Below are 22,949 nucleotides of genomic sequence, written 5' to 3'. Positions count from 1 at the left end.
CAATAAATTGCTAACTTGATAATTTGGAGATTTGGAAATCCAGGAATTTGTTATCTTAGTAGTTTGAACAAAATATTTGGTAATTTAAGAATTTTTAAATTTGAGAGTTTCAGAATTTGAAGATTCAATGTTTGGAAAATTGACAGGTTAGAGATTCAGATATATGGAGATTGTGAAATCTAAAAGTTTGATTTAAAATTATAACATTTCGCAATGTTTAAATTTCAGAATTACACAATTTGAGAATTTGAGGATTTAGTAATTTAGTAACTTCACGGCCTAGAGATTATAAGATAAAAAAATTTAAGAATTCTAAGAATTTGAGAATTTGAACAATTTAGTAACTTAAAAGTTTGACAAAAAGTCATTAATTTCGTTTAAACAGTTCAAATTACCACGTTATTTCCTGGATTTACATCCTGCTTTATGGATTCCAAACGAGAGTTATAAGAATTGTCAAATTGACAAGTTAGCAAGTTAGTTTGAGAAGTTAGCAAGTTGTTAATAAATAGTAATTAATTTCTTATCTTACATAATAAACAATACTAGTTGCACCGCTAAAAACATGTAATATTATAAATACAATAGTTACAACGTACTCCTATTTTCGGTTACTTCACTACACCACGTTCTTAGCGCATTTTCGCGAACGATTTTTCTCGGTTGTTAAGCACCGTGTCGTCCTTGAAAGGAGTTCCACGAATTAAGAACACACCCTGTATGGATCGCGAAATCCGTGTACCACATATAACAATCCAATACCATCAGCGGCAAGATGGGGTGGTTCCACCCCTCCATTACGAAATCCTTCCTTTTTGTTTCCTCACGAGCAGCCTAAAACTCGTGTTTCCCTTCGCTCGTCGATACCGTACTCATATATTATTCTTCTGATAGTATATTTTCACGTATAATCGTTATTCTCGTCCAGCAGATTCCCGAGAAAACTGTCTGCACGTTCAGAAAGTCGTCGGATCAAAGGCTTCCTGCCCATATTTCCTCGAGGTCCGATCAGAATTTCCGGCTGGTAACCAGAGTGAGATGATCGTTATAACATTTCGGGTTTCCACTGTCTTTACTTTTTTATTATACTCGCACGGATTTTATATGCTGTTCAGAAATCTTGATTTATGACGTTTCGCCAAAAAATTGTAAATTGTTTGTTATATCGAGGGACTTGAAGTTTTGGGCATTAGTAGTTTAATATTTTTTATTTTTAACCACAGAATAAGTCACTTTTTAACTCTCTTAAAATGAGTCATCCTATATGTCAAATGAATATTTGAAATTTTATGTTAATTATTATTGACAGGATTTAGTATTCAAAAAATGAATAGTTTAATAATAAGATAAATGTACTGCAATAAAACAATTTGTACGCGATTTCAAGAAACAGCTGCAACGAACTAGGTTGGTTCATTTATCAAGCGGACGTTTAGCAAGCGTTCATCATTGAATCATCACAATTTTTCTTATTTTTAACCATAAAGCACGTCGTAATCTTTTAACTTCATAAAACTGAACTATTATGCACAACTCAAATATTTGAAATTCTGTATTAATCATATGTTATTAATCGGCAGGTTTAGTATTCAAAAAATGAATAGTTTAATAATAAGATAAATGTACTGCAATCAAATAATTTCTGCGCGATTTCAAGAAGCAGCTGCAACGAATTAGCATGATTCATTTATCAAGCGGTCATTTGGCAAGCGTTCAGTATTGAATCATCGCAAGTTTCCTTATTTTTAACCATAGAATACGCTGTGACCCTTTTGCTACATAAAAGTGAATCATTCTGCACAACGCGATTATTTCATAATAATTTTATAATATTGTATATTACCAACTAGTAAATGTGTGAAAAATATTGGTAGTCTAATAACAGTATAATTATAGCCAATAAAATAATTTCTACGCGATTTCAAGGAGCAGCTGCAACGAATTAGCAAGGTTCATTTATCAAGCGGTCGTTTGGCAAGCGTTCAACATTGAATTATCGTAGCTTTTTTATTTTTAACCGAACCATACATCATGACCTTTTGACTCACTAAAAATGAATCACCCTGTAATCAAATAGTTGGAACTTTATATTAATTATATATTATTAACCGGTGAATTTAGTGTTGAAAATACGAATAGTTTAATAATAAGATAAATATATTGCTATAAAATAATTTCTGCGCGATTTCAAGGAACAGCTGCAACAAACTAGCAAGGTTCATCTACCAAGCAGTCGTTTGGCAAGCATTCAACATTGAATCATCGCAATGTTTTTTATTTTTAACCATAGAATACGTGACCTTTTAACTTCATAAAAATGAACCATTCCGTACAAATCAAATATTTGAAATTTTGTATTAATTATATATTATTGACTGTAAGTGTGAAAAGTATAGTCTGTCTGATAGTAACATAAATATATCAATGAAATATAGTCACTGGCCATAGAATTAGGACCACGTACAAAAATTTCACTTTTATGGCTATAACGTGTCATATATGGAAAATTGTCTTCGGCCTTGCAAAATTATTATTAAATACGTTGATAATACGTTGATTATTATTAAATACGTTGATTTACACCCAGCAATTTATTACTATTGTGATAAATTGTATGGGTGATGAGTGATTAAGGGTCGTTCGAGCGTTTACATTAGGCTCGAGTATCGATAGCTCGTCAGGTAAAATTTAGTGATTCCATAGAAAATGTTTGGCGCCTACAAGACTAGTTTACAACTCTCCATCCACATTATCCGAGTTGGAAAGAATTGCAGATATTTGGGAAAATAATTAAGATGTAAAGCATATGATCAATTGTATACAGAGCAGGGTACAAACTGTATCCAGAGCAAAGGGTGGAAATACAAGATGTCAACATCTGTTAATAATGTTATGTACACTAGTATTGTACCATGTTAGTAGCTATTAAATTATATAATTACAATTTGAACAGATCTTTTAATTTTATAAAAAATATAAGAAATGATGAAATAGTCATTATTCGATGGCCAGGTACTGTAATATCTACACGATTCCAAGAAGCACCTGCAACGAATTAGCAAGGTTCATCTATCAAGCATTTGGCATGCGTTCAATGTTGAATTATTCGCGTCAGGTAACTGTAGGGATAGGAACACGGTTGGTAGAGCAATAGCGGGATCAGCTTTATTAAACAAGCTACGATTTTGCTAATTGTACAAGCTCGATCCCGATCAGAATCATCGACCCAGATCTGATCGGTTTTGGCAGTGTCGCCTAAATAGAGGCAGCCAAAGGCGTTTTTCGAGTATGCCTGAAAGCCAAGCAGTCCGAACGGTGGCGAAAGGGTGGTCGAAGAAGTGCTAGAATGGTTCATATCTCAGCAATCTCTGTCGAGGTTCGCTGTCTAGCAGCCCTCGAGGACTCTACAATCTCTAATATTGCGTTTTAACCCATATGCAGAGGCCGACTGGTGAACAACGTCCAATTTCCGCTCAGATGAAACGCGTGGTCGTCGGATATTTGCCTGTTGTTTATTAATTAGTTTGTCGAAGACTCTACACGTGGTGTCCGATTAGAAACAATCGGGGGAAACTGAGTAGTCGTAAAAACAATTCAGGGTAGGTGTCATAAAAGCAATTCAGGGTTGGGGTCGTAAAAACAAGTCAGGGGAGGTGTCGTAAAAACAATTCGAGGTAGGTGTCGTAAAAACAGTTCAGGGTAGGTGTCACAACGTTACGTTTCGGGTAACTCGTTAATTATTCAGGAAAAGATTTTTCAAAGAGGGGTGATGCAATTTTTAGCGAGTCCTAAGTTTTCTTGAATGTGTTCTTCTATTTTTACTTGGATTTGGATGAAGTTAATTTTATGTTAAGAAAGTAATTAAAGAAGAACCATACTCTTTCTGAGTATACTGTACTTACACGCCCTGTACTTTTGAATTAATATTTTATTTCATATCAATTATTTTCAAATTAATATTTTTTATGATAACCTTATACAAAATAAATTTCATCAACTATTCACAACGCTGTATCAGATAATATTTCTAAATAGCTTCTGTAAAATTGTGCTAAATTTTAAACAATATTTTCTCAATATTAGACACCTTAGTATTTTATTCTCAGCTCAGTTCAAACAGTGAAACTAACAAGATTCGTTGATAGTAATAAACAACCACCGCTTGAACAAAGACTAGCAATCTCACACTACCTCCCCTAATATTTTTTATTACAAAATTTCATACTTCATCCAAATTCGAAAAGCAATATTGGGCATTCCGTTTAAAAAATTGAAGGTGACTTTTATATCTCGGTAAAAAGGCAAACTAACAACAAAGCAATTACATCGCTGTGTGCACCCCTGGAAACCGTGCAACTTTTGTTTGAAAACTTTTTTTCTACAGTGAACGATTTTCGAGTTATTTGATGTCCTCGTGTTACGAGGCTCACCCTGTATTTGGTAAAAAAAAATACATGACTCGATTCTGTATGGTACTGTATGGTACACGATAAATTCTATATAACTAACCTGACGACGTTGCTAACTAATTTTCATCGCTTCTACAATATTCGTGCAATGACGAAAATTTAAAAAAAAATTCGTGAAAAATTTCGTAAGCAACTTTAACATAGTCAATTTTGAAAATTACTGAGATAAGGTAATAAATTGACAGATTCCAGTATTCATATTGCTAAGTCAAGAAAAATGTTCAAATTCGTATTTTAGTGATTTGTCAGTGTTACTTTAAACGTATGAACATGTATGATAAGGTCGCTTGTCATAAAAATATTACGGAGGAAAGAAACCGGAGCCAGAATAATTTATTAAAAGCTGTGGAGGTAGATAAGAAAAACTGTGCATTCGTAAGATATCCAATTGTTTGGGATATTCTACTCCACGAAAAGAAATTAAAACGAGGGTATACATTTACTGTAGCAAATGAAAAGATAGTGGATGTTAGTTCTCTTACAATAACTTGAAAGGAAGGTTTTTGCAGTTTTTTCGTCCCTATAGTAACACGTTACTTACGATCCAACCACGTTTCCCGAAACAGAAGTCTAACCTACAATATAATGATAATGTATAACGATTTATTGAAATTAACTGTAAGAACTTATAAGTTATCTAGGAATGGCGAGTAACTTAATACGAATAGTTTAACTATGAATATTAACAAGAAAGTCGAAATGGTAGAAATTAACTGCGTGACCTGAATTACAAATTCAGTTCAACCATCGTATGGCTCAGCGTCAAATGAAACAAACCAGATATGCAACTTGTCTAAAAACGTTTGTGGAAGCGTTGAAAGGGTATTACTTTTATCATGTTACCACTTTTTTGCTCTCTACATAAAGTATTTAAGATATAATTCTATAATTTGTAATCAATTTTAAAAAGTAATAAAATTTGTTCTTAATTAAAGTTTGCATAACTATTTTATGAAGACAGGTGGAATTAGCTAAAATAATTTTAGTCATATGACTTTTTTTCAACAGTAAAATTTTTTTAAGAATGTAAAATTTTAATACTAACTATACTTAAAGCTATTAAATGCATATTTTATGCAGCTCACAGGTTTGGTATTTTGAAAGGATGTAATGCGTTTCGGCTTAATGCGTAGTAATTTCGCGCGTTATAATCTAACACACGGCAATATAACGCGAGGAAGTTTAACATGCTGAAATCTTAACTTAAAGTAGTCTAACACGTGATTATTCGATCTGTGGTAATTTCACTGTAGTAATTTAACTCGCGGCGATATAACGCGAGGAAGTTTAACATGCTGAAATCATAACTTAAAGTAATCTAACATACGATTATTCGATCCGTGGTAATTTCAACATAATAATTTAACTTGCGGCGATATAACGCGAGGAAATTTAACACGCTGAAATCATAACTTAAAGTAATCTAACATATGGTCATTCGATCCATGGTAATTTCGCTATAGTAATTTAACTCGCGGCGATATAACGCGAGGAAATTTAACACGCTGAAATCTCATCTTAAGAAAGCATGTACTACTTGAAAATATTACATCATATTGTAATGGATAATCACTTGTCGTTTATTTTCAGTTCATCAGTCATTTCTCATTCTTTTTGATACTTTTTGAGAAAATTTTGTTTGCCTTGTCCAAATATCTAAATTACTTCGGTAATTAATACTTTATCTATCTTCAGCTAATAATTGATGAACTAGAAATTTGATCATTCTTGCAGAAGATTGAATTTGAAAAACTGACTCTCAAATATCTAGAAATTTGAGAATAAAGGAATTCTGGGATTTGGTAGTTTTGACAATTTGGAAATTTAAAATTTGAAAATTAACAATGTAAAAATGAAAAAATTAACGATGTAAAAATTAGAAAATTAACAATATAGTAATTTAAAATTGAACAATTTGAAAACATGAAAAGTGAAATTTTCATAAACGCAAAAGTTGCAAATTAGGAAATTAAGTACTCGTAAATAAAAGATAATGTGTGTGAATTTATAAATGTAGAATCGTATTCAAAATTTTTGTAGCTGGATCTAATGAATACAGTTTCTTCTAATCGTACTGCGGCCATGAAATATAACCAAAAAGTCACTGATCATTGTTGTTGTTGTGTTGGTAGGAGTCGGAGTATTGTCGGGGCTTCCGGGCGATCAGACTATGAGCATCGCAGACTATGAGCAATAGGGTACATTCACTCTTTTTTCTGCAATTTCTTTTTCCCTTCTATTATTCTTTATATGCCTGGACTTTTTCTTCTTACTGTTACTGACTGATAATCTTCTTGTACGGTCTTGTTTAGCGAACAGATTACGTTTACTCTACATGTTATTTCACCATGTTTTGTTCTATCTTTTAGTTAATAATATACAAGTTGTTTTGTAAGAATACCAACTAACTTTGCTAATACGTTTATAATTTTGCGATTATATAAGTGGCGATAGAATTAAGGGCGATTTAACGTGTGGTAATCTAACAGATGAAGATTTTTTACGGGAGGTGACTTAATGCATGGCGATTTAACGCGTGGTGATTTAATGCGTAATTTTAACGCAATAGAAATTCAACGCATGTTAATTTAATGCGCGACGATATAACGAATGGTAATATAACGGGTGATGATATAACACAATATAATTTAACACGTAATGTAATTCTCACCCAACGGTGACGATTTAATGGCGATTTAAATTGTGACTACGAAACGGGAAGTAACTTAACGCGTTAAAATTTTATTAATGGTAATCTAACGCGTCTCGGCTTAATATGTAGTAATTTCGCGCGTTATAATCTAACACGCGGCGATATAACGCGAGGAAATTTAACATGCTGAAATCTTAACTTCGGGTAATTTAACGCATGACTATTCAATCCGTGGTAATTTCAACATAATAATTTAACTTGCGGCGATATAACGCGAGGAAATTTAACACGCTGAAATATTAATTTAAGGTAATCTAACGCGTGACTATTCAATCCGTGGTAATTTCAACATAATAATTTAACTCGCGGCGATATAACGCGAGGAAATTTAACACGCTGAAATCTCAACTTAAGGTAATCTATCACGTGACTTTTCGATCCGTGGTAATTTTGCTGTAATAATTTAGCTCGCGGTGATATAACGCGAGGAAATGTAACGCGCTAAAATTTTAACTTAAGATAATTTAACGTATGACCGTTCAATGCGTGGTAATTTCGGACTTGATAATTTAATTTGCAGCAATATAACACGAGGGAAATTAATGCGTCGAAATTTAATGTGTGATAATGTAACGTGTGGCTATTTAACGCGTGGTAATTTTGCACATGGTATTCTGATATTCGGTCATATAACGTGAAGTAATTTAACACTTGCAGTTTAACGCGTGGCAATATAACGAGAAGGAAGTCCACGCGTTAAAATATAACAGATAACAATTTTGCATTTGGTAATCTAATTCTTGGCGATATAACGCGAGATAAATTGACACCCATTCAACATATAGTAATCTAATGCGTGTCTATTTAATACGAGGTCATTTCGCGCTTGGCAATTTAACATGTGGTGTTTTAATGCGAGGTAATTTAATGCGCTGAATTCGACACATAATTTAACGTGCTACGATTCAATGCTGTGTAACTTCACGGCGATATAACACGAGATAGTACGAAATAACGGAATATAACGCGTGGCAATGTAATACGTGGTAATTTTACGTACGGATATCTAAAGCGTGGCGATTTAATTTGCATTAATTTATGCGTAGCAATTCAACGCGTAATAAAGTATAAAAGTGAATTTTTTGTTCAACACCGAGAAATATGTTAGCAAAGTTTGTCGGCTTCGTCACGGAACACCTTATATATTTTCATATTATTATTTCCGTTGAAAAAGCAAACATTCGAGTTTTCATTTCCGTCACTTTCCACTTACCTATTTCGCATGCATCAACTTTCTCTCGTCTCGTGTTCATCGATCTTATCATTGTTCACTATTTTCAATTAATAATTATGTCTAACGTTCACACCGTCTTATCTCATAGTGGCTAGAATGATGATTATCTTGTAAAAGGCACATTATTCATTTATTATTTCTCTATTTATACTTGCATGTGTCAGAGGAAGCAATATATTGTACTACGATGGTTCATTGTATTTCTTGTTCATTCGATTTCTTATTATCATTCAAACCTTGAATCATGATCACCTAGGGAAGGTAAGTTTCAATGATATTCTCGTTATCGTTTCCGTTAGCAGCACTTCTAAATAAGCATTTTTCATTTCTTTATCTATGTTATTGGCTTGTTCATTTCCACTATATTACCATCATTTTCTTCAAAAATTCCACGGCATTTTTCTTGTATTACGATTTTTATCTCGTAATTTTCTTCGTTTATAACATTTTCAAAGTACATATTCGCATATATCTACTATTTGCCATCATAAGAATGTTTTTTGATTGCTTTAGAAAGTTTATTGAACTTTCTGCTGCCGGAGCAATGATTACATAAATGATATATAGTAAATATTTCAGTAGTATTACAGTAGCTTTAATAATCAAATATTTTATTTAACAGGATGTTTTAATTAATTATGCAGGATATGCGCATTTTAATTAATAATTATATGGGGAAGTATTTATGTCATACAGCATTGTAATAGTGTAATGCTATTATGTATATGAGTATAATGCTATGTAATGCAGTATAATGAGTATGATACCGTATGATACATGTATTCAGTAATTAATGATCTTAAAATGTATGGGAAAATTGATACGTTCCTCTTATAGCGCCTTGGAATTTAGAAATTTCAACGTAAGGATTTGTGGTTGTCGAGGTGGGGAAACTTGAAAATTTGGGGATTCAAAGATACTAAAATTTGTGAAGTTAAAAATAAGAAAATTTAGAATTTTATACTTTAGGCAATTTGAGACTGAAAATTTCACAATTTGTATTTTGGGAATTTCAATATATGGGAATTTTCAATATGAGAATTTGAAAATTTTACAATTTGTATTTTGGAAATTTCAATATATGGGAATTTTCAATTTGAGAATTTGAAAATTTTGCAATTTGTATTTTGGGAGTTTCAATATATGGGAATTTGCAATATGAGAATTTGAAAATTTTGCAATTTGTATTTTGGGAGTTTCAATATATGGGAATTTTCAATTTGAGACTTTGAAAATTTTACAATTTGTATTTTGGGAGTTTCAATATATGGGAGTTTGCAATTTGAGAATTTGAAAATTTTACAAATTGTATTTTGGAATTTCAATATATGGGAATTTTCAATTTGAGAATTTGAAAATTTTACAAATTGTATTTTGGGAATTTCAATATATGGGAATTTTCAATATGAGAATTTGAAAATTTTGCAATTTGTATTTTGGGAGTTTCAATATATGGGAATTTGCAATATGAGAATTTGAAAATTTTGCAATTTGTATTTTGGGAGTTTCAATATATGGGAGTTTGCAATTTGAGAATTTGAAAATTTTTCAATTTGTATTTTTGGAATTTCAATATATGGGAGTTTGCAATTTGAGAATTTGAAAATTTTACAAATTGTATTTTAGGAATTTCAACATATAGGAATTTACAATTTAAAAATTCAAAAATTTTGAAATTAGAGAACTTGAAAATATGTAGAATTTACAAATTTGAAATTTGAGAATTTAAAAATTTGGAAACTTAAGGTTTGAAATTTGAAAATTTAAAAATTCAATAATTTTTAATTTAAGGATTTGAATAAATAAACATTTGAAACGTGAATTTAAAAATTTGAGAACTTAAAAAAATTGTGTACGCGGCACCCTAATACTCTCAAACACGTCGTTTACACGAAAACTTTCACTCCTCTTAATTCCACGAATTTTAACTCTCCAACTCCTAACTTCAAAAAAAACTAAAGTCTCCATTCTCAAAGAGTAACATTGCTTTGAACATCCTCAATTGCCTGTACTTCCACGTTCACCCCTCCGTAGAGAGAAAAAAAATCAGCCAATAACTTCTGAAATAAGCCCGAAGGTCCATTGTTCTCGCGATTTGCTCTGTCGCGCGGACGCGATTCGGCGAAATCGTTCACAAAGCGCCTCGCATCGATGCTATCTGCAACAACAAAAAAAAAAAAGAAAAAAAGAGAAGAGCAGAAAGAGGTTGGAGGAAAGAGGCGTCAAACAGTCGAGTACAGAGCGAAACAATAGGCTCGTTCGTTTTGCAGTTTCGTGCACTCTAAAGCGCCCGTTGAGCCTTCGTTTATGCGGAAACGTTCTCTTTATTCATCGCGTCGAGCAGGAGAAAGACAGAGGGATGGTCTCAGGCCAACACGTGCATCTTGTATTTCTTCGCGACGATGAACACCAAGACGCATTCTATCGCGGTCTGATGATGATTAACCCCTTTGTGACGATACACAAAACACCGAGGACAAAGTGTCTCGACCGAAGCGAACTGTTTCGCCGAGCGAAATTCGCACCATTTTCGGGCCTCGGGATTGCAGTTGAACCAAGAACACCCTCGGGGCTGTGGAGTATTTTTGGAAGCGTCCGTTTTCTGACGGACGGATTGACGGCCAGAAATGTAGGGTGGCTTTAACGGAGGATATCTGTTGTAACGGTGGAAATTGGACAGGAATCTGGGGATAGAAGCGCCGATTGAATATTACCATCCGCGTGGACAGCGTGGGATTGTTTTCCCTTCGATTTTCGGGATAATTGTTGCTTTGATAATTGGGAATACGATTGATTGTGAACTTGTCGGAGTATCTTTTCCTTGTGAATTTTAGTGGGACGTTTTTTAATCGCTTTTGCAGGATATAATAGGAAAAATATATCTGATCTTAAAAATAGTGTGATCGTTCGATGAACGCTCGATTAGACAGGATGTTTGTTGCATGTTGAGTTCTTCAAGTTTTATTAAAGTTTGATTACCATACTATAATATCCAACTAAAGTGTTATCTTGCTATACTATTATTTTAATATGTAGCTATTAAATATGCAGTTACAATTGAGAATACGATTGATTTCTGTTAAAAAGAAACGTTAATAAAAAGAATAATTACGTATCAACGATAGGTGTCTGAACCAATCGGAACGATTCGGCAATCTTCGATAATTTACGGCGCCCGTGTCGGTTCGCAACGGTTGTCACGTGGTGAGAAGAATAGATATGGAAGGCGACGCTAAAGACGTGTAGTGTAAATAGTTAATAAATTATTATATTAGAAAAAAAAGTGGTAGTGTTTATTTAGAAATTACAATAGTTGTGAACTGGTTGGTATTACTTTGTGACGAATTTTAAAAGGACCTTCTTTAATCGTTTCTTCATGATTTCATATTATTATGTCTAATAGGAATATGTATATCTGATCTTGAAAATGAAATGTCGTTCGATGGAAGCCCGATTATGGACACGGTATTTGATATTTGTCGAGGTATTTAAATTGAAGTAGTATTCAATTTTTATTATTAAATTATAATACTAAATTATTATACTATATTATTATGCTGCTTCATAGATATCTTACTATCTCACTAATTCTATAATATATACTATTTTATTATTTTAATACTTTACATTACTACACTACTATTCTATTATTTTAGAATTTTGTCAAACTTCTATGCTGTTAATTTGACATTTTACTATTCTACAACATACCTATGCTATATTGTATTCTATGACAATACTGTTATCCCATATGAAACTGGAACATTCTATACATATTTACATACTATACAAGGTGACTCAACAGTTCAAAGTCATTTTCCACTTTTATTACAACTTTTTAATGAAGTGTTTAATACTCTATACATATTAATAACACATCTTTCTCTTATTTTTGTACATACATAGAATATAGTAAAGTTTGACAATAAAATACTGAGACATCCTACAGATTTCACTGCAAAGGTTACCTTGATGCAAATACGGTGTACTTACATGGTATACGCATATTTATTACGGAGTATTACATAGGTACGTACTTATATTGGTATATACAGATTTATTTGTATCTATGTATATATTGGTATAAACATATTTATACTAATATAAGTATACAGTATGTATTAGCAGATACATAGTAATTTGTATTTATTATTTGTATGCATATTCTAGGTATTCACATTTATTTGTATGTATATGCAGGATGTTTGGTAATGTCAAAAACCATGAGGTTTGCATAAAGGTATATACAGTAAAATATGTATCCCATGACCTTCTTTGCAAATTTTCAATCGACCTACCAAACACCCTGCATAATATACGTACACATATTATAAAGTATATATGAAAGACTAACAATGTGTGACTGATCCGACATTTTTTGCTAATATTAGGCTTATGTCAAGAAAGAAATAGGTTAACGCAATCGATACACGTGTTAGGTGATCGATCCCGCAAGAATCGCGTTCCGTATCGATTCCACGACGGCCACGGCGCCCGTTCGTCTCGTCTCGAATCGAATCGAATCGAATCGAATCACGAGGCTCCTTCGCGCAACTAATGAAATCCCGGTGATTAAACGCGGCACCGATTCCGCTTGCTTACTCCTGAACTTCCTGAACCGAAAGTTCCCGATGGAAACGATATCCTTGGTCGGAACGAGCCGTGTACGTTCCCTCGACGTTCTCGTAATTACGCTTAAACAAAATTGTTGGCCGTCTTCCTTTTTTTTCCCACCGGGGACGGAATAAATTGAAAAACTTTCACGAACGATCTTCCTTCTGGATAATTTGCCGATTTTCGGTGATCGATTTCGTTTGCTGCCGATTTTCGAAGATCGATTTAAGAGATACAAACTTTTTGAAAAGTATTTTTGAATTCTATAAACTGATTGTATCATTTAGTTTATTGTATCGATATACAATTGTGATTCAATTTATATTACATAAATATAAAAATATAAAATGAAATATCGATGTGAAAATTTGATTTATTGGATTTATATAAAAATACAAGTTAATTCGTTATATCAATATAAAAGTTTAATTTAACGATTTGTATCAATATAAAAATATAATTTAATAAATTAATTTTCTATCTCAATTGCATAATACAATTTACTTAAAAATGACAAAATACTTGTATCTTATGAAGGTACTTAATTTATATTATTTCAATGCTTAAAATATTAAATTTAAATATTACAAAATATGTTTAATAGAAATGCTATAAAAAGTATTAAATAAAAATATAAGAAACATTAAATAGAAATATAAGAAATATTAAACAGAAGTATTGTAAAGAATATTAAATAAAAATATTATAAAAAAATTAAGTAAAAGTATATTAAAAAATATTAAATATTAAATTAAAATAAAGTAAGACTCGAAACCTTCGTACACTTTATTGTAATTTTCATTTTTAAATGACCAGTTACAAATGTTGGATTAAGACAAATACAACAGTCAAGTTTGGGAAAACTCGAAACAAAATTCTATACATTTAGAAAAATATTGACGTGTCATTTTGTGTCCGAGTGAAATAAATGTTGCCCTTGAACGAAAGCCAAATACTTGAAAATTTTCTAAGCAGAAGAAAAAAGAAATCTGAAGGTTTCGAGTAAATGTTTCTTGAAGATCAAGGACTGCTCTGAAATTCGTGGAATTTAAGAAATAATAGCACGATAGGGGTTTCTCAGAACAAATTGTTTACTGTTATCCTTGACCTCATTGATTTTCCAAATAGATGGCTTTAAATTCCGCGATGAAGAATTTCGTTCTACGGGTTAATGTGCAGTGTCTGGTCTGGCGAAATGAAAGCATCTGCATGTAATTTTGTTTCTTTAAGCTTCGTAATTTCACAAAAACTCTGATTCTGATATAATTAAGTTTGTTCAAAAAGTTCTATAAAAAAATGTACGAAAATACTTGTTAGAAAATAGCCGGAAAATGTTTACATTATATTTTTACTTTTAATATACAGGGTGGCTCACCACATTTTGCCATCTAGATTTGCGTCATTATTATTACTCATAGCAAACAATGTTTCAGATGAAGTTGAATGGTTTTGAGAGGGGCATATGCTGGTGGTATATTTTTTTTGTAGGTGGACGTGTAAAGAACATATGAAGGTCATCAATGTTTTTTTAAATGGAATTATATATTTTTTATTGCATCAGCTGATACTCCTTCATATTCTTTACAAAAAAGTATTAATCTCTTTATGTGAAAAAATCATTAAAATCATAAAAAATCACCAGCATATGCCCTCCTCAAAACCACTCAACTTCATCTAAAACATTGTTTGCTATGAGTAATAATAATGACGCAAATCTAGATGGCAAAATGTGGTGAGTGACCCTGTATAATAATACCTAGGATCTAGGAATATATGAATGTGCCAATCTCCTGATTTACAAGTTCATTAATCAGCAACTGATTTTACAAAGTATTTCATCACTATATCGAAGGGAATAAAGAAACAGAAACGTATCAAAGCTTTGTCCTTAATGATCGCTAATAAATACAATCTGACTATATTTCAATCCGCATACGGTAATTAAATCTCCGGCGATGATAATTAATATCTGATTTTGAGGAGAGCTTCTGTCATTCGACGTGATAGGCGTTAAATAATAATGTAGCTGTTTAATTGATAATCCGTGTTGATTAATTGAACGTTTTTAAATAATCGTGGTTTGTTATTTAAACGTATTACGTTTCACAAAACATTTGTACTTTCACTTGCTTTTATTGACAAAATGGTATATATTATCCTTCGAATAAAATTATAAAACAAAATAAAAATATTAACGTGTGGTCTCGTTATATTGCCAAAAATATAACTCCAAAAAATATCGTGTTAAATATGTTGAGACAGAAATTTTTCTGTCGATCAAAGTTCTTTAAATTTGTACTAATTTTTCTTTTATAAGTAATCGATCATCCTCAATTTATCATCGTGGAGAATATACGATGAATTTTTATAGGAACACATAGCACATATTTGAAATTCTTTTTATAGGAAGCTCATAGATTTAACAATCGACGGTCGTTCTTTTCAGAGACGCGAGCAAACTTCTCGACAATATGGCAAATGTTTCCTGATCGTGTGTAGCCAGCTTTATGGAGAACCGTATAACAAAAGTGACGTGTATCGATTGATCATCCATTAACCTTTGCCACTCCTCAATAATTTATCTGAGTCTTTAGTTTACTTCTTATCTTTCCTTTACATTGACAGATTGAGCCGAGTCAAAGCGACGCTTGTGTCATTATATGATAATGACAGAGTGTCTTGACAAAAAAATAATGATATATCTGTTTTTCTTTGCGAAAGAGTAGTACCTAACTGTACTCGGGAAATTAGATCGGAGTGCTGATTAAACTTGACGATTATTAAATTATACGGTGCTGCACAAAATTAAAAAAAATTGTAGTAAAGATTTTGCTAATTCAAACTTTAATAAAATTTTGCTGAACATTTGATGAATGATCGACATTTTATATAATAAAATATAATACAATATATTAAATACGATACATTACAATATATAATAAAATATAATAAAATATATTAAATGTAATATAACATATACTAAAAATCCGAATAAAATAATTAACTAGCAAAATTTTGTATAACATATAGTTTTGAACAGTTTAGAAAAAAACTATGTTAAACGAAATATAATATGTAATAAAATATTGAAATAAAATAATTAACTACTAAAATTTTGTATAACACATAATTTTGGACAGATTATTGTACGAATCGAGTTTCAAAAATGGCGCCATTGCACAATACATCGGTGCGCATGCGCAGAACGCAGTCAGAGAAAAGTCTGCACAAACTACTAGTTTCATCGATATTTAAATAATACATAATTAATATAGTGCAAATCTAACGTTGAATACTATTCCTAAATTAAAAATACATTTTCTGATTCATATCAAAAGTAATTAATTTCAAAAAATGATAATTTCTGTATTATTTAACAGAATTATCATTGACGCAAAATTACTTCGTGCCATTTTAGATGTATTTTTCCGCGTAACAGATACGTCAAATTGAAACGACGACTTCTTTTTCGTCCATAACTTGAAGGAGCCAAAAAGTTGGACGAATTATCTTTGAAAACACTCGTACAGTGTTGGCAATTGGAAGCAGCCAAAGCGGCGAGCAACAAAGGCCCAGCGACAATGGAGGCCTCTCGTTAAGCGTCGTTTAAGTGGCTCGTAATGCGAGTGTCGGAGCACCCTCGCGAACAGAAAAAGAAAAACACCCTCTTCCGCTTTATTCCAAGCGGTTATCGCGAGCTTCGAGCTTCGCGAATCCGTCTGCCAACCCTTTCAATTCCTCCACGCTAACTTTCTATCGCTTTCGATGCAGATTATTTCCTGTAACGTATTTTAAAACGTAGCTTGAATAAAACATCGAAGAAAATTCATGTATTACTATCCGTGAAAATTGAAAACTTCCCCTATATTGATTTCCAGTTACTTGTTTCTGATTTTCAACCGAAAAGACGGACGGGAAATTTTCGATAAACTTTCGGTTACAGGCTGTTTCATTTTTGTGTCCAACAGACTATAAAAAAATGTTACATGAATTTTTAATTTCATAAACAAATATATGTATAATATGGTAATTGTCGCGAGTATAGGTGAAGTAAATGAATAAGTGCTCGCAACAGAATGTTTACAAGAGAAGAGGTTTTAATAAGTACTATTGAAACTATGTGAAATATGCGATGTTACAGAAACGGAGGCTCGACTGATAATCTTTCTTTTTGGCGCCTTTCCGCAGTATATGTATATTAACTTTTTGGAGAAGGCATAACTTCTTACACAGTAGAGGGTGGAGTTATTTTCCTCGCTGAGACCTCCCATTTTCGGCGGGGGAAAAAGTATTATAAATAATAATTTGTTAACCGAAAGTGTCCTTCCGGCCCGTGCTGACCATGTGGCCTAATGAACTATTCAGCTATGCATGTCCAAAAAACATAAAATAATTTCGCCGACTTACAGATTTTAGGGTAGGCTTAACTGCCTACACCTAAACATCTGTAAACGGTCAATGCTAATTTCTACCAACGCAACGCTGCGAACCATGTGCCGCTACAGAAATGTTCTATAACTATTTTCTTAATAGATTTTCAAACATGAATAGTGACAAGTTTTATAATTTTGTACTGAAACATTGATGACTCCCTATTTATGTAAAGTTTTTCTGTAATATTTGAAGAAATAGTAAAATAGTAAAATAGTGAAATGGTAAAATGGTAAAATGGTAAAATGGTAAAATAATAAAATAGTGAAATGGTAAAATGGTAAAATAGTGAAATGGTAAAATGGTAAAATAGTGAAATAGTAAAATAGTAAAATAGTACAGTAGTAAAATAGTAAAATAGTGAAATGGTAAAAAGGTAAAATAATAAAATAATAAAATAATAAATTAGTAAAATATTAAAATACTGAAATAGTAAAATAGTGACATAGTAGAATAGTAAAATAATGAAATGGTAAAATGATAAAATAGTAAAATAGTGAAATGGTAAAATGGTGAAATAGTGAAATAAGTAAAATAGTAAAATAGTACAGTAGTACAGTAGTAAAATAGTAAAGTGGTAAAATGGTCAAATGGTCAAATGGTAAAATATTAAAACATTAAAACAGTAAATTAATAAAATACTTAAATAGTAAAATAATAAAATTATAAAATATTAAAACAGTAAAATAATAGAATACAAAATTAATAAAATAGTAAAATAATAAACCAATAAAAAAGCTAATATCTAGTCCACTAAATCTGAAACACCCCGTAGATCTATTTACTTACAGTGTGACAGAAATGGCCGCAAAGGAAGTAGAGTTTGAATATATTTAAATGGAGCGGGCAAGAAAATGTGCTACAATGAAGTCTCTAAATCTGGCAATAAGTTTTGTGGAACTTACAACCACCTAGTTTGCGCTTTGCTTTAAAAGAGTTGGAACCTGCTACTATTTATTGTACGTTTCAGGAGAAAAAATATGGTTGGACATTTCTGTACTGTTTATCTTCTTTCGCGAACAGATAAGAGATTTATACATTTAAATGCAACGTTTCTGAAGTTTTTTTCTAGCGAGAGTAAGTGTAGATGGATTGTTGGACACTTTATTTAAATGTCAGTAAAAGGCAAGGTGAATTAGTTAACATCTATTGAGGATTTAGAAATTTTCATTGATATTTAGGTATTTTGATATTATTTGTATATTCGTGAATTTAAAAATTTGGGAAGTTCAGAAGATTAATAGTTTGAAACTTGGGGAGTTAGTATTTCAAGGATTTGGATTGCAAGGATTTAGAAATTTGGTAACGCGATAATTTGGAAATTTAGATGATTGGTGATTTAAAAATTTTGAGATTTGACAATTTGATAATTTAGAAATTCGGTGATTTCGAATATGAAAATTTGGAGTTTGTAATTTTGAGATAGTTACCCATCTGAAAAGTTGAATATTTGGAAATTTTTGAATGTGAGAATTTGTATATCTAGAAACTTTTTAAATTTAGGAATTCGGGAACTTTTTATATTTTTTAATTTGAAAATTTGGTATCTTAAGAATTTATGAAAAACTTTTGTATTTCTGAACTTTCAAAGTATGCAAATTTTTGTACTTGAAGATTCGAAAATTTAAGAATATGGCTATTAAATACCCAAGAACACTATCAAATACCCTTTCTAATTTCTCGTGTTTGGAAACATTTAAATCTCTCATATAAGATATATCTTCTATCTCATAGACAAAGTACACTATGTCACATTTTGTTCCTTATTTCCACATAAATAATTAAAATGAGGTAATATATTTGCAAATTTCTTCTCCAGCCATGAAACTTCATTGAAATCAATGCATATTCGGTACAGTTCCCTCGAGAAATAATATTAAGTAAACATTATCCCTGTTCTCAATTTCTACACAGTTTGCCAAAATGAAAAGATTTAATGTCACTCTATACTTTATTAAAAGAATTTCATGAAAGTGGGTATACAATATTTATATCCACTACAATTATATTTGTTTATGTGTCAAATGATTATTTTCCGTTACTTTCACTTCGCTAAAAAACTTACATTGCAAATTTCAAAATTTATTTAATAAAAATCTTTGCAATTTCTTAATTTATTTATTTTATATTAATTACATTTTTCGCCTAATTTAATAAATTAGATAAAGTTAAGAATAGGAATGTTTATGACTTATTTAATACTAAACCAATGTGTAATGCATACATAAATTAAAAATTAACATAGAAAAATAAATAAACATTATGATACAAATTAATCCAGATTTGAAGAAAAGCATTTTAAGTTTTTAAATTCTAAAGCATCTTTAAAATAGTAATTTAAGTAGGAATCTTGTTAACCAATCACTTTTCTGATTTGATGGTTTTAATGATAAAGTAGAAAAGAATAATTCTGACAGCGAAAATTAAAAATTTCTAATTGCATACCAAAAGGATAAATATGACTGAGTAATTCTAAAATCCATTCAAAATCAAAGAAAAACTAGAGTTAATTGTTCACATTTCATTGTATTAAAATAATATTTTATAATTATACAATACCCATGTGAGATTATTAAATATAAAAGTCGATTAAGCCATTAAGTTAATTTAAAAAGTTTTTAGTGAGGTATACTTTCAAACAATCAGCTACCTCTCACAAAAATTATTTGTCATAAATGCCTTATTTAATGACTGGTTTAAAAAATTACATTGATGATTAAATAAAGTATATCATACAATTAAAAAAGTTTAATAAAACTGGTGTGTTAAAATAAAAATCTACAATTAGGAATAAAAATATTCCACTAAATTTTAAGAGTAAAATTAATTTTTTAAGTACATTATTTTAAAAGTATTCTTATGTTCTTTGTTTAAGAATTATATTGAAATATAAACCTTTACATTTGCAATACGTATGTTACATCAGGGGCAGTGTAGTACTCACCAATAATGGAAATATTAAACCCAATATAATTTTCATTAGTAATTTTCTCGTGAACATGCACATTACAATCGAGAATTATTTATACACTCAGAAAAGTGGAGCAACCAATATTCGGTAATCAAAATTTCATTCAGATATGCTGATATATGAACCCTTCATCGTATTCTGTTCCAAACATAATTATAAAATAATATACTGAAATTATTGTATTTTGTTAAATATAAATAAATATCAAATTTATTAAAATAATTATTAAGAACATCTTTTATGTTTTACAATTACAATTTTTATTATGCCTGTCAAAAATGTTACAAATTCGGTGTTATTCTTTGTTCTTTAAATAAATTTATTATAACTATTTATAGTAAAACATTTTTTGCTATAAAAATATTGAAGAAAATAGTAGAATATTTTTTGCTATGAAAGTATTAAAATAGACAGTATACTATTTTTGCCATAAATTATTAAAATAACCAATAGAACTAACAGAATATATTTTGCAATATTGTTCACGCGAATAGTAAAATCTTCACCATACAAATTTTTCAATTTTTACCATTACAACCTCTATTATTTTCTCAGTAGTGTTCCTCATAAAAGTTTAAAAACTCCCTTTCAAAATAAAGAAAATCACAAATAATAAATAAGTACTATATTCATATAACATTCCTAATAAATTTTGTAATTTACAAAAGAAAGCTTGCGACTCGTTATAGTGTTAATGAAAATGGACTTGTTGCGAGGTCTCATGACTTTGCGTCAAGGGCCTTAGAAAGTATGAAAATAGCCCTGTCAATCCCTGTATCATCTGCAATGGTTATTAGTCTTGTTCGGTAAAATAACAAAAGCCAAATGAAACAGCCTGAGTTCCGGAAGTATGAGGCCGATTGTTGACAGTGGTCGTGGCGACAATGGAAATTACCAGCACGAAACGAGTGTCTTTCGCGTCTTTCGCCTTTAAATTGCTTGCGGTGTGCTCGACCGGCCGTGCATGACTAGGCGGGATGCTCTTTTTTTCAGGCTGGTACAAAAGCTCTCCACTCTCGAGTCTTCTATGCTTGCTTCTTGTCTTTGTTTCTTTTTCTCTTCAAGTACGCGAACAATACAGACGCGTGCACACTCGAGACGGCTGCGGTTTCGTTTGATAAGCTTCAATTTCTCCTCCAAACTCGAGCTTCCTGTCTGGCAATCGGTCTTGCAACCGCAGAAATACGACATAAGCGAATCTCTCGGGTCTGAACTTTAGTTTACGTCGCGTAGTCACTACGTTGGTTGAAATTCGTCAGAGTGTAGAAAATGTCCGAACTGAACGTAAACAAACAATAACATATCGGCGGGATGATCTTAATGCAGGAATAAAACGTTTCTATTTCTGACTTTTTGTTATCGAACTTTTACCACACATTTGTGACATTTTCCTCATTAAAATGAGACCACATATGATGTAATTTGACACATATGTATTTGTAATTTGAAGATTGAAAGTTTCGATTGAAACTTTAGTGTAATAAGATTTACCGTAAACGGGCGAATAATGACAAGTCGGGTATCTTCGTTTGTCTTCGGTGCGGTTCGGGTAACCACGTGACACGTCTGACAGTCGAAAACATAGTCTTTATGGTTTTATGACTTCGAGAACTTTAATAAGTTATTACAAGTAAATATATCCTGAATTACGTCGTATTCGGTTTCATTTTAACTAGGAAAATGTTACAGATATGTCGAGTAAGGTTGTATAAGAAAAGAACTGAAAATAAAACAGTTAACAACACATTAACAGTGTAAACAAAACAATATGATTTTCATCTTCGCCGACTGACACAATCCGTGCCTGTTTTCACGTATTATCTTCCTCTGCCTTAAAAACTCATCAATTAAACCAAGTAAGTGTAGTCTAAATTATATCGTGTTTGGACTCGTTTTAATCAGAAAAATATAAAAAATGTATCTATAAAAGTTTGGCTACAGAAAGATCAAAAATAAAAAAGTTTTATACTTGCATTGGTATTGTTTCACGGATATACCGGAGCCCGTATTATGTTACTCATCTCGGCGAGCTAATTTCATGGCGTCTCAACTTTACTGTAGCCATACCTGTCAAATTTATTTGTATCGTTTAAAAAAATGTTGCCATATCTTGTCAAATTTACCTTACCGTTTAAAAATGTATACTTAAAAAAACATGTACTAATAACGATCAAATACATCGATCATACACGCCTTCCCGAAATATTTTTAACGACTTTTCCGGACGTTGAAAAATTCCTTGGAACGTGCATTCCGTTTTTGCGTTTCTCGGGACAAAAAGAGCAAAAAAGTGCCGGTCCTCGGTCAACCAGAAAGAAAAGCAGGAGCATCGAAGCGTGCTGGAGCGTCGGACGATTAATGTGGAAAGAATCGCGGGTAAATTGTTGCTCGAGAACAAGATCAGGGTGAATAGAAACGAAACGAGACGGTACGTCGCTTTTTCTCACTGTTTTACCCGGCATTCTCTTTTCCATCGTGGCTCTCGTTAGCGATGCAAGATGCATTTTCATTCACCCT

The 22,949-nt window shown here is 31.5% G+C and overlaps 1 protein-coding gene and 1 long non-coding RNA gene across 10 annotated transcripts in view; both read left to right on the top strand.

The window, feature by feature from the left end:
* Positions 1 to 22,949, top strand: part of Ih (hyperpolarization activated cyclic nucleotide gated potassium channel Ih) — a 324,580-nt gene that overhangs the window by 35,095 nt on the left and 266,536 nt on the right. The window lies entirely within an intron of this gene.
* LOC143265887 (uncharacterized) lies at positions 10,227 to 13,306 on the top strand. 2 transcript variants are annotated; one of them, XR_013040672.1, is made up of 5 exons: positions 10,227 to 11,739; positions 11,820 to 11,900; positions 12,073 to 12,209; positions 12,323 to 12,445; positions 12,808 to 13,306. It is a non-coding gene; the product is annotated as an uncharacterized LOC143265887 (long non-coding RNA). The 2 variants fall into 2 exon arrangements; XR_013040673.1 differs by lacking the exons at positions 12,073 to 12,209; positions 12,323 to 12,445.

Source organism: Megachile rotundata, chromosome 15 (genome assembly GCF_050947335.1).
Source record: "Megachile rotundata isolate GNS110a chromosome 15, iyMegRotu1, whole genome shotgun sequence".
Lineage (NCBI taxonomy): Eukaryota > Metazoa > Arthropoda > Insecta > Hymenoptera > Megachilidae > Megachile > Megachile rotundata.
Note: the sequence above shows the minus strand (reverse complement) of the source record. Positions and strands in the feature narration are given on the sequence as shown.